Raw genomic sequence first — 12,636 nt, 5'->3', positions numbered from 1 at the left:
TCAGGAAGAGTTGTAATATTCTTATTAGTATTTCTTCTGAGCTTTCTCCCTTCTTACCTATTCAGCTGGCCTTCTAAAAGCTGTAATTAATAATTAACTCTTTCACGTGGACTATTATTGACTGGTCATTAGCTATTGATGTTTGAGATCATCATTGCTTAGAACCAGACTGTCAAATTAGGAGCTGTCTTTATTTTCTTTTCTACCAGAGGTTGGTAACTCAGTTTCTGCTATTTTCAGCTGAATCTATAGACTAGAGGGCTTGACTAGGTTAGGTTAGAATGTAACCTGTCAAAAACACCAGCTAGAAGTCTCCTTTATCAGTGTGGTAGAAGCTTAAGGTTCAGGGTGACCTGTTGACTACAAAGAAAAAAACCTATTCCATCAGGGGAAAACTTTTTATTGGACACAGACCACCCAGCTATCTGAGCCATGAGTAGAATTTATCTTCAAAGGAATTGAAAAAGAAAACATGAATGGTTCCACTCAGCTTGGTACGGCCCCTGGAAAACCCACTCAAGGAAAGTGTTTTCTTGGTGGGTCAATAACTTTATTTTTTTGTTTTGAAGGATTCAGCATGTTTTGTGAAGTAATTTTTCCCAAATAAAGATTGATGTCTGAATATGTCAGTTTTCTCATATGCCAAATGGGATGATTAGACAAAGTAACCTTTAAGCCCTATTCTAGTTTAAATCTATGAAATTCTTTTCAGATAAAGAATTCATGCTTATATAAGGCTCATGGCTACATAGGCCCAATAAGCAAAGCATGTAAAAATTCACCCATCATATCTTGAAAGACTCTTGCTGAATTTCAGAAAGGAAAAATATAAAATGCTGTGATTATTCTTATTGCTTATCTCTAACATATGTCCACATCAGAAGAATAATCTGGTCTGATAACCTAGATGGAAACTATTCTATCTGTCTATCTCTTTTATCTCTAGCAGAGAAATCTGAGTCTAAGTTCAAGAGCCCTTTCTATCACCATGTAGCTTCATGCTCCCTGGAAAAGAGAGAAGGCATGTCTGTGTTTTTCAGACATTCCACAAAAGAAACATTACTACTCAGTCAGCTTATTAATCTCAATAGTAAAGGGAATGTTTCTTTGCAGAAAATTGTGAGCTTCTTAGAATGTATTTAAAGTATGTGATGTCCCAGAGCAAAATACAATCTTGATGTATGTGGCACTCAGAGACAGAGAAATTGGAAAAAGAAAAGATTAGATCAAGTTCCCTTTGCCTGTTTGATTTGTGTCTGATCCCTACATTCTGACAGATAATTAGCAGGTCAGATATAGTACCTGTAAGGCACAGAAGATATTACAGTTCATGGAGAGTTGGCCACAGATGCTAGACTTCACTGTTAAAAGTCATCCTAAAAGTTGGACTGACAGAAGCCTGACACTTGTGAAAAATGATCATAGAAAATGCTTGAATTTGCTTGAAGGCAGGACTTACCTAGCAAATGCTTTTGAGGTTTTGTAGGATGGGAACTGAAGTAGCCAATCTGTTATTTTATCTAAGGTGAAAGCATTGTGGCATGAGAGTTGGTGAATTATTGACGAACAGAATTTAAAAAATGAAAATGTCATTAAGAGGGCTCAGACAAATGCTGATATAAAAGAGCAGGTTTCTCATTTGTGAAGGCCATATAGTTTCTGAAAGAGATGCTAAAACAAAAAAGCCAACCACTGGTTTAGTTTGAGAATTTTCCTCATTGAAATTTCTCTTAGGAGCCCAACAGAAATAGAAAGGTCATGGGAGAGACTAAACACCTAGCTAAGAAAGGCCAATAGCCTAGGATTCAGAGGACGTGAATCCTATTCTGTGAAGGAAGTAGATAGGGAAAAATTGTTGTTTGTCTTTCATTCTCAAAGTAGACCAATGACATCAGGAAGATGATGTCTTGACTTGCAAATGAATTGGATTTAAGTGAGGCAGGGCTGTGCAAAGTCACCAGCCTCACTTTCTCCTCCAGAGACATCTGGGCCCAGTGTCCAGATATAGATCAGGATGACTGGAGATGGCCCCAGATGCAGTGGGAGATTTTGGCCTTTTTAAGCTAAGGTCTTTCCCTGATCTCAGTTTTTCTGAGGCAACACCCATTCAGTGATTAAGGGGAAAAGACTGAGAATGAGAAAGAAAGAAAGAAAGAAAGAAAGAAAGAAAGAAAGAAAGAAAGAAAGAAAGAAAGAAAGAAAAAGAAAGAAAGAAAGAAAGAAAGAAAGAAAGAAAGATGATGTGAGTAAGCTTCTAAAGGAAACAGGAAGGGATGGAATGAAGAACACAGTAGAGGGGTTGGTGCTGACAAGGGACATTGCCTATTGTTGTTTGTTTAGTCATTTAGTCATTTTTCAGTCCTGTCCAACTCTTCGTGCCCCTTTTGGGTGTTTGTTGGCAAAGACACTAGAGAGGTCTGCCATTTCCTTTTCCAGCTCATTTTACAGATGAAGAAACTGAGCGAGTAAGCATTTAATAAATGCTGGTTGATTGATTGCCACCTCTTCCTTAGAGGCCAGATTGAGGCAGGCATGAATAAAGATGCAGGGATTTCAAATGTGGAGTATGAAAGACGGAATTATTTTTATGCATGGAAGGAGGTAAACTGGAGCCATGCCGTGGATCTAAGCGTGTGCTTTAGCCCTTTACTGCGGGGCTCCAATCTACCTCCCCTACTAACTATGTGATGCTGGGTAACTCACTTAACTATTCTCTGCCTGTTTCCTCCTTTGTAAAATAGAGATCATAATAGCACCTACCTTCCAGGGTTGTTTTGAAGAAGAAATGGCTTAATATTTGTAAAATGCTTTGCAAACCTTAAAATGATAGGTAATTGTTAGCTCTTACTACTACTACAACTACTACCACCACCACCACCACCACCACCACACCATCACCACCATCATTACTACTATTAATGGTGACAAAGATGATGACAATGATGATGATGATGTCAAAGGAAAAAGAAAGAAAGAAAGAAAAGAGGATCTCTGAAGCATTTTAGAATACACAGAACAGAAGAAAATTCAAAGGGATGCATAGACAGGCATAGTGGCGTGGATCTAGCATGCTGGATTTATTATAAACTTAAAAAAACAACCTGTATATAAGATTTGTGGTTTCTTATACAGTCCTCTTTTTCTATTCTTTGTATATTGAAATGTTTTTGTTTGATAGTTGTCAAGTTCAGAATGATAAAATAATTATTTCTTGAAAACAGGTTTAAGGTTTAAGAACAGGTTTAAAGGAAGAGGAGGAGAGAAAGGAGGAGCAAAAGAAGAAGTAGGAGAAGGAGGAGCTGGAGGAGTCAACCTTGGCCTGAGTCTAAATTTAATGGGGATTAAATATAAATTCCTATGCTTGGGTCTAAAGAGTTATTTGCACAAGTATAGAAGGAGTGTGGCTAGACAACAGTTTGTATGAAAAAGATCTCTCCTCTTAGTGGACTATAAACTCAATAGAGGTTAGTGCAACATAGTAGTAAAACAAACATAAACTATTATGATTTGGGCCCACACTTTAGGAAGGACACTGACAAGCTAGAGTATCTCCTTCCAGAGGAGGTGATCAGGTTGGTGAGGGAATTGGGAATAATAACATATGAGGGTTAATTGAATAGTCTAGGGATGTTTAGCTGGGAGAAGACAACACTTTGGTAGGGAAGAGGGACATGATTGCTATATTGAAGAATTCACAGAGCTGTCATATGGAAGATAATTTAGACTTGTTCTCCTTGGCTCCAGGGGTCAAAACTTGGAGCAAGGGGTGGACATTGAAAAGACATAATTTTTGACTCCAAGTAATAGTATATAATAATTTTATAAGGAATAATTTCTGAATAATCTGGAGCTATCCAAATATGGAATGAGCTACCTCCAGAAGGAGAGAATTCCTTTTCATTAGAGGCCTTTAAGCAGAGACTGGAAGACCATCTTCCTGGGATTCTCCTTTAGGTGTGGGCTAGACTATGTGACCCCTGAGATCTTCTCCAATACCGACATTTGTGATCCTGTGATCTGGACCCAGTGACATAGATGGCATGGATCTCAAAGAAGACGTTACTGAGTGATGGTGACCAAGAGGGGATATTGAAGTAGTGATGAGAGCAAGGAGTATGCTGCATCTAGCTCCAAGGGCAGCACGGTGGGGGTGGAGATGGAGGTGAGAGAAGAAGCAGCCAGCCCTGGTAAGGGCTGGTGCCAGGAATGTGGTATCTTTGGGAAGGAACTAGGTTACTATGAGTACATGAAAATGGAAAGAGAATGAAAAGAAGAGGTTGGGGGTGAAAATAATTCTAGTTCAGTTTAAAAATGAAAAAAAATGATGTTCTCTTGGCGGCATCTTGTATAGTCTTCCATTTCATCTGAATAGGCACTCATAGATACTAATTAGGAAACAACACTTCTGGATCAAAGAGCTCTGGAAGCAAAATTCCTTTTCTTGACTTTGTGATAAATGGATTGGTTCAGGTCCTCCTACTGGTAGGTGTCTAACATCATGAAACACCAACTAAATGCCAAAGGAAGGCCCTCTCCAACAAATGAGCAGCTGGGACAATATGGCCTACAGCCCATATGATAAGTGACAGTTTCTCTGGGTGCCCATTGTTTTTCTCTTAGAGAAACAGCATCAGTGATTACAACTGTGTAGATCAGTGAAGGGATTTGAGCAGGGGACTGATGTGAACTGATGGGTGGATAAGACAGGAGCTGAAGAACAATTTGAAAGAAAGAGTAGGGACAGAAAGACCACTTCAAATGTTTTTGCAGTGGTGTCGGGTGGATAGTGAAGAAAGCTGGTAGGGAAGGTAGTGCAATACAGTGGAAAGAACATTGGTCTTAGATTCAGAAGACCTGTGTTCAAATACCAACTGTAGCATTTACTAGCTATGCAATGACCTTTCATCAGTCACTTTTAATCTACTTGAGCTGGAGTTTTCCAATCTGTAAAGTGGAAATATACTGATCCTATACTGTCTACCTCACAGAGTTGTGAAGAAAGTGCTTTGTAAACCATGAGGCACAAGTCCAAGGTTGAATAAACAGTTCTCACAAGAAAAATTCCAAACTATGAATAACCACGTAAAAGATTGCTCCAGATCACTAGTAGTAAGATAAATAAGAATCAAAACAACTCTGCAGTTTTGCTCCATACACAAAAAACCAGCAAAGTTAAGAAAATATGGAATGAGTCAATGTTGGAGGAGTTTTGGAAAGCTAGGTTCACCAGTGTTGATGAAGCTATGGATTGGTCCATCTATACTGGACACCAATTTGGAATTATGCTGAGTGTGATTAAAATGGTCATATCCTCTGATCCAGATATTCCTCTCCAGGCATATATACATTCCAAGATAAAAATGATTTTATAAATATATGTACATATATATACCTATCCACATATATGTAAAATATATATAAAAAATAAAAATAATAAACTGATCAAAAATGTTTTTGAGATAAAAGATATAGAAATAACTAAACAAATTGTAGTAGATGAATATAATGAGAAATTACTGTATAACATGATGATTGAAGAATACAGAAAAAAATCAGAAGACTTAGATGAACTGAGATGAGGTAAGCAGAGCCACAAAAACAATAACAAAACAACTGCAGCACTGCAAATGGAAAGAATGACTATAAAATAACGGAAACTAAAGGCTATGAAATTCGATAAAGCTTGGCATCAAAGAAGAGTAATATGAGAAGTCACTTCCTTTACCCTCTTTGAGGAGATGATAGGGTATGATATAATGTTGGTTTTGGTGTTTTTTTAGTTTTGCTGAGTTATGTGTTTTCTTTCTTTTTTTCTAAATAGAAATGTCTCTCTGGGAGGAAGGGAAAGGGATCTTGGGAAATGCAGGTGAGCACAAGCAATGTACATCAATCAATTATTTTGAAAACACATTTCACACTATTAAATGTAAGGCAGTGTGATAGATCATTGAATTTGGGGTCAGAGGACCCAAGTTTGAACCCTGGCTTTGCTTAATGACTGTGTGATGTTAATTAAGCAAGACACTTTAGCTCTCTGAGCCTTGGTTTCCTCACTGTTAAAGTGAGAGGGTTGGGTTAATTGACCTCTAAAATCCATTCTAGCTCTAAATCTATGATGCTGTAATCCTACTAGGATGGAGTTGACCCTGGGAATAGAATGAAGGTGATAGAGGTAAGAGACGACATGCAGGTAGAGTTGATAGGAAGTGGTAACTGATTGCATATTAGAGAAAAAAGAACCAAAGATAACACCAAAGTTTTGACCATAGGAGCATAGGAAATCTCAATAACTGAGTGTTCTGACCTTGTAGATAGATAGGTAAGTTGGACCAAGAGTAAACATGCTTGAGATCCAGGCTGGGAAGAGTCAGAGTTAGAAGGTGACTCAGAAGGCTGGCTCCAGAGAGCAGCAGGGTACCAGGTTAGGAGGCAGGGTCAGTACTTCAGAGAATTCTGGTTGAAATAAGGATGTTGCCAAGCCAAGAAAGGGAATCTTGCTTCATAACTGTAGATGAGCATCTTTAATAAAGGTTTTTAAAGCTATATAAGGCTAACCCAACACTTCTCTGACTGTTAGGACCTCTAAGGCTAAAAGAATACATATATTCCATTCAGTGTTATGATCCTAGTGAGATTAAGGCTGCTGAGTTGATCTGATGGTTAAGAGCCAAAATCCTTAAGGGCAAAAGTTGGTTGTGGTAAATCCTCAAGCCACAGAAGGAATTCAGTATCCTCTCTGCCCCCACAACTGGGTGTTCGTGATTCTCAGAGGTCATTGTGTCATAGGCCTAAAGTCAGAAGGAATTTCAGAAGCTGTCTAGCCAAGCCTGCTCATTTAGAGATGAATAAACTGAGGCCTAAGAAGGTTAAATGATGTTCCCAAAGTCACACAAGTATCCGAGTCAGTATTGCAATCAGGTTCCCTGATTCCAAAACCATGTCCTGAATCGCTAGCTCCCCAGACTCCATAAGGGCAAACACTGTGTTTCATGTAAACTTTGTATTGTCACTGGATTCTAGAACTATGCTCTGCATGTAATAAGCACCAAGGAAATGTTATTGTTGAACATAAAGCTAAAAACTATTGTTTATATAGCATTTTAAGGTGTGTAAAACACTTTCCTTACAACAATCCTGTGAAACAGGTAGTATGAGTATCATGATTCTCATTTTATAGATAAGGAAAAAAGAGATAATAAAGGGGAAATGATTTTCCAGGGTCACATAGCTACTAATCACCAAAATCAGTATTTGAACTCAGGTCACTTGACTCCAAGTTTATTGTCGTTTCCCTTATAACATTCTACCTTATCTCCCAGCCAGATCTGTACAATTTTGACAGAACTGACCAGGATTAATTGGAACAAGCTTTCATTTTGCATGTAAAAAAATTTTGGCATACCGTCTCTTCCCTTATTAGTACGTGAGCTTCTTGAGGGCAGGCACCATATTTTTTTGGCCTTACTTTGTATCCTCAGTGCTTAACACAGTGCCTGGCAAAAAGTAAGTGCTTAATAAACGCTGACTGACTTATTGTTGATTAAAAGACTCATTAAGGCCGCCTCACTGATGGCGGCATTCAGTGTTCCCTGTATTTAACCATCTCAGCATTCTTGGGTTGTGAAGATACATCTATTATCACAAACAAAGTGTGTGTGAGTGAAAATTAAATGGTCTAGTTTGTATGTTCCAGTAGCTAAAGATTAAAGTTTCCTTTTCAGGGCTCTGGGTGAAGGTTAGTACTCCTTGGATGGCTAGGCCTTTCTTCTAGTCAATATTTTCTTTAATAAGAATGGAAACCACAACAAACCAGCTTGCCTTTGTATGATAAATGCTGATGGTAATGAAAGCGAAAGCCTAGAGGAGAACTGCCTTACTAGTACATGCATGTCTTTTATCATCACCTGCTCAGTGAGACCTTGTTTCCTCTTGACCCAGGCTCTTCAGTTCCCTAGCTTTGAAGAGTGTCTGATGTCCCTGTTAAAGGGCTGTGTGAATAAACTGGACTTGGTCCTCATAACACCCAGATCCTAGAGCAAAGTATGGTAGGGAGACAGAGGAAGGGAATCTTTTGAAACAATATTGCTTTCTCTAATTAGTACCAAGAGAGAGCGAGCCTGGAGCCATTTGAGTCAACCTTTAGTGTGGTAAGGTTCATTTATTTCTCAGAACCAATGTGGGCTCCAAACCACTTTACTTTGTACAAACTGGACTGAAAATCTTGAAAGGATTAGGTTTCTTTTGACACACAGTACTTCTTGAAGTGGGGAGCAAGGGAAAACTTCTATGAGAGCAACATTTTCAGTGTTTTTTTCACTTCTCATCTCTTTGATTCCCCAAAAGTACCCTTGTCCTTGGGCTGCTGCTTCTTTTGGGACCATGACTAGAGTTAGTGAACCCTCCAGATGGCTCTGTGCAAGACCTATGGTGGGCACATCCTGGGAGCGTAAGTGTTTCCAAAGGACATCTATGTAACATGGTGCCCAATACCACAATTCCCCATAAGCATGACTGAGGGCATGTCACACAGTCTATCTGGGTCTCAGTTTCTTTGTCTGTAAAGTGAGAAGAATGAGTTAGATAGTCTCTGGATTCCCTTCTGTTCTAAATCTATGATCCTATGCTCTAGGGCACATTTATTAAAAAGGACCCACTGAGGTTGACCTTGGGCTGAAAAGAGGGACAACAAAGGGCACAGCAGGCTGTCTTTCTGATGGAGAGGTTCCTGTTGGTAGTGACATTTGGCTAAATCTTGACAATGCATTTACCAAATGGCTTGTGACTTTGAGAGTGAAGTGTTAAGTCATATGTTCTAGGCATTTAAATTAGTCTGTTTTCCCGTGTCCACTACTGAGGATTTTTCATTAAAATCTCCACAGAATCTCACCTTTGAGAGGAGAGAGACATAGTTGCTTGTTTCTTGACTTCTCAGAAAAACACACACAGAATTATCATCCTCCCCACTTTGTCTCCACAAATCATAAAGCTGAAATCACAGTCACACACACACACACACACACACACACACACACACACACATCCTTATGCCTTCTAGAAAACCTTTTCTTCATCTTGCTCTTGGCTCAAGCACTTCTGAGCCTGATTAGATAAAAATTTAGTATGACCTTCTTTTGTGTGTTGTTTATTAGCCAATATGTTTCATGCCTCATTTGCCCTCAAAGTCACATTTTTATTCATCAAGAATATTTGCTCTGTGTGTGTGTGTGTGTGTTTGTATGATTGCAGTAAGACAAACCTTCTACACCTTAAGCATTGGTCAGCTGATAGGATATTTATTTTCTCCTTTACTTAGCTTTATGATTTCCACACATTGTTTTAAGACCACAAGCAAGGAAAAAAAAAAACCAGTTAAGGACTTTGCTTCAAACCAGTGGCCTCTGACCCAACTGAGATGTTGGGGGTTGGTTCCTGCTCAACTCAACCCTTTTAATTACATTGATCCCAAATCGGGGTAGAGCATCTCTGACCTGGCACCTGAGACCTGTTATCATGCATGCTGATGGGCGCCATCGGCCGGTGCCCATCTTTCATGTGAGTCAGTAGTTCTGTCATGCCCTCCCAGCAGGCAGGAGGGCTGAAGTGAGGTTGCTTTCCTAGCAATTAATGAGCAGCAACAGCACATGATTATGAAATTCAAAACGAGGGCTCCCCTTACAGCAGCTAGAGTTTTCATCTTGGGCAGATTGTATCCTCCCTTTCCTTCTCTCTTTCTCCCACTTCTCAGCCACACCAGCCTCCTTGCCAGGTCTCACTGCTTTGTCAGGAATCCCTTTCATGAATTCCCTTGAAGTTTCATAGTCTCCAAGACTCTCCGCATTGATTTTTCCCCAGCACCATCTCTATTTAAGAAGCATTCATTCCATTTATTTGGTAGGAGTGTTCTCTTCTGTTCCAGTCATATAATGGGCTCCTGAAGTCTTCTGTTTTCATTTGAGACTTGTCTTGGGTTTTCATGTTTAATTTAATTTTTCCTTCTTCCTTTTCTGGCCTCTCCCTGCTTTCTCTCACACACAAAGAATCATGGAAACTATTGGTTTCAAAAGAAATAGTTTCCTGTGTCTCAGTTTTCAGAACCAATATATGTGGGAGACGTAATGTCATCATTTTACAGGTTTCTCAACACCTGACACTGCTGTTCATCCATTTAAAGACAAAGACACTAAACCATCTTCTCTGCTTTCCAAATGCCACCCTCCTTTTTTCACTTGGCATAAGTACTGGTTGTCTTGGGTTTATTGATTATTTACAAGAAACTTTACAGTTCATTTAGTTTTACTCCCTTATTTTACAGATGAAGTAATTAGGTCCAGAGAGGTGGTGACTTGCCCAAGGCCATACAGGTATTAAGTGGCAGAGCTGAGACTCAAACCCAGGTCCTCTGATTGTTAATCCAGGGTTATTTCCATTGCACCTTGCTACCTCGTATCTTGTCTTAGCATTTTGATCCATTGCCAAATAAAGACAGAAGGAGTTTACATTCTTAGCTTTTGTTGTCTCTCCCTACCACACATCTAGTGGCATGATGGAAGGCAATGAGGAGGTCTTGTACAGGGCTCAACTTTCCCTTGAGGATACTGTGAAACAGATCTGAACTTCACAATTTTTTTTTCAATCTTCCTACCTCCCCTCCCTGGAGGCAGTTAGGTGGCTCAGTGTTTAGAGTGCTGGGCCTGGAGTCAGGACACCTGAATTCAAATCCAGCTTCAGACACTTGCTAAGCTGTGTGATTCTGGGCAAGTCATTTAACCTCTGTTTGCCTCAGTTTCCATATCTGTAAAATGGGGGTAATAATTCCAGGGTTGTTCTAAGGATCGAATGACATAATAATTGAAGCACTTAGCACAGTACCTGACACACTTCCCTTCTCTTTGCTACTGCCTGTAGCCCACCGCATCCCAGGCCACGCAAGGCTTATGTCCTGCCACTGGACTTTGATGACTCTAGAGGACAGAGTGAGGCTGATGACTTTGTGCAGCTCTGCCTCACTTAAATCCAATTCATGAGCAAGTTAAGACATCACCCTCATGATGTCATTGGTCCTCTTTAAGAATGAAGGACAAACAACAACAATTTGAGTGTAGGTTCTTTAACTTTATACATCATGTATACTATAGTCAGTCAACTAGCATTTATTAAGCATACTGTGTGCCAGGAACTATATCAAACACTAGGGAGAGAAAAAATGATACTGTTAGATTTTTTAATGTATTGATTGGTTTGCTGTTTTCCGCCTCTTCTGCCTCTTTTTCTTTTTTCTAAAAAAATTTTTTTTTTAGGTAATTGGGGTTAAGTGACTTGCCCAGGGTCACACAGCTAGTAAGTGTCTAGTGTTTGGTCTGAGGCCAGAATTGAACTCAGGTCCTCCTGACTTCAGAGCCGGTGCTCTATCCACTGCGCCACCTAGCTGCCCCTTTTTTTTTCTTAAAAAATTCTTTCTTATATGGAGTATCTCTCTAGGAGGGAAAGAAGGTGTAATTTAGGGAGAAACTTACGTGAGGCAAAACCGTAAGACATCAGTAAAAATTCTTTTTTAAAAACGGTAGAAACAGTTCCTGCCTTCTTGGAAGCACACATTTTAACAGAGAAAACAATGCGTAGGTAATTAGCTACATACAAAATTTGTACTGAGTAAATGAATGCTAATTTGAAAGGGAAAGGCATTAGGAGCTGGTAGGACTGGGGAGGGCCTTGTGTGCCAGGTAGTCTTTGGGCTGAAAGGTAACAAGGAAAATGAAGAGGTGGAGGTGAAAAGGCAGACAATTACAGGCCAAAGGGTAGCCAGTTCAAAAGTATGGAGTCTTATTTTCAAAAAGTTGCAAGAAAGTCAGTTCAGTAGGACCATAGAGTACGTGGAGGGGACTGAAGTCTAAGAGGACTGGCATGAAAGTGTAAGAGGGAGATCGAAATCAAACCCATCGCCTTTAGACCTGACATGTTAATCAAGTAAGAAGAATACATCTCAGCCAGTCAATCAAAGATTTTAGACCAAGTGGGGAAAGTCTCTGAAAATCATTGGATGACTTGCACCGATATTGTGTAGGAAGTATATTAAGATTCCTTAAAACTTGGTAATATTCTAGGGCCCAAGAACCTACTTCAGAATCTAAGAGATTTGAGCAAGTGAAGAGGAAAGAGTGTCCTAGCTAAATCCCTAAGAAAGAATTAATTGGGAGTGGGGAAAGGAGCAGAGGCCTAGGCATCAGTTTGGACTTCAGTGTTAGTGTTGGTTTTCTCCTTCTACTACTCCATAGGATGAGGACCTGGTGACCTTGGAGGTCTGGAGTACTTTCCATCTTCTCCTTGATAGCCTAGCAGCATCACCAGATCGACTGATAATAATGTCTTCATCAGAATCCAAGGACAGTCTAGATACAGATCCCAGTACAACACTTACATCATACTGAAGGAAGACATCTTGAGGACTCCAGCAGAAGGACTTCTAGAAGCTGTAAGCTACCTCTTTGCCACATTGCTTGAGCCTACTTCCCCTTAGGACTTTGTATATACATGTGGGAGAGTGTCACAGAGTTGGAATGGAGATGTTATTACTATACCACCTTAGTAAACACTTCTCTCTAATAGCTAATTAAGTCTAGCTGACTAATTGATATCAAC

This window comes from Phascolarctos cinereus, unplaced genomic scaffold, assembly GCF_003287225.1.
Source record: "Phascolarctos cinereus isolate Bilbo 61053 unplaced genomic scaffold, phaCin_HiC Scaffold_3;HRSCAF=262, whole genome shotgun sequence".
NCBI lineage: Eukaryota > Metazoa > Chordata > Mammalia > Diprotodontia > Phascolarctidae > Phascolarctos > Phascolarctos cinereus.
The sequence above is the reverse complement of the archived record's forward strand: the minus strand, read 5'-3'. Positions refer to the sequence as shown.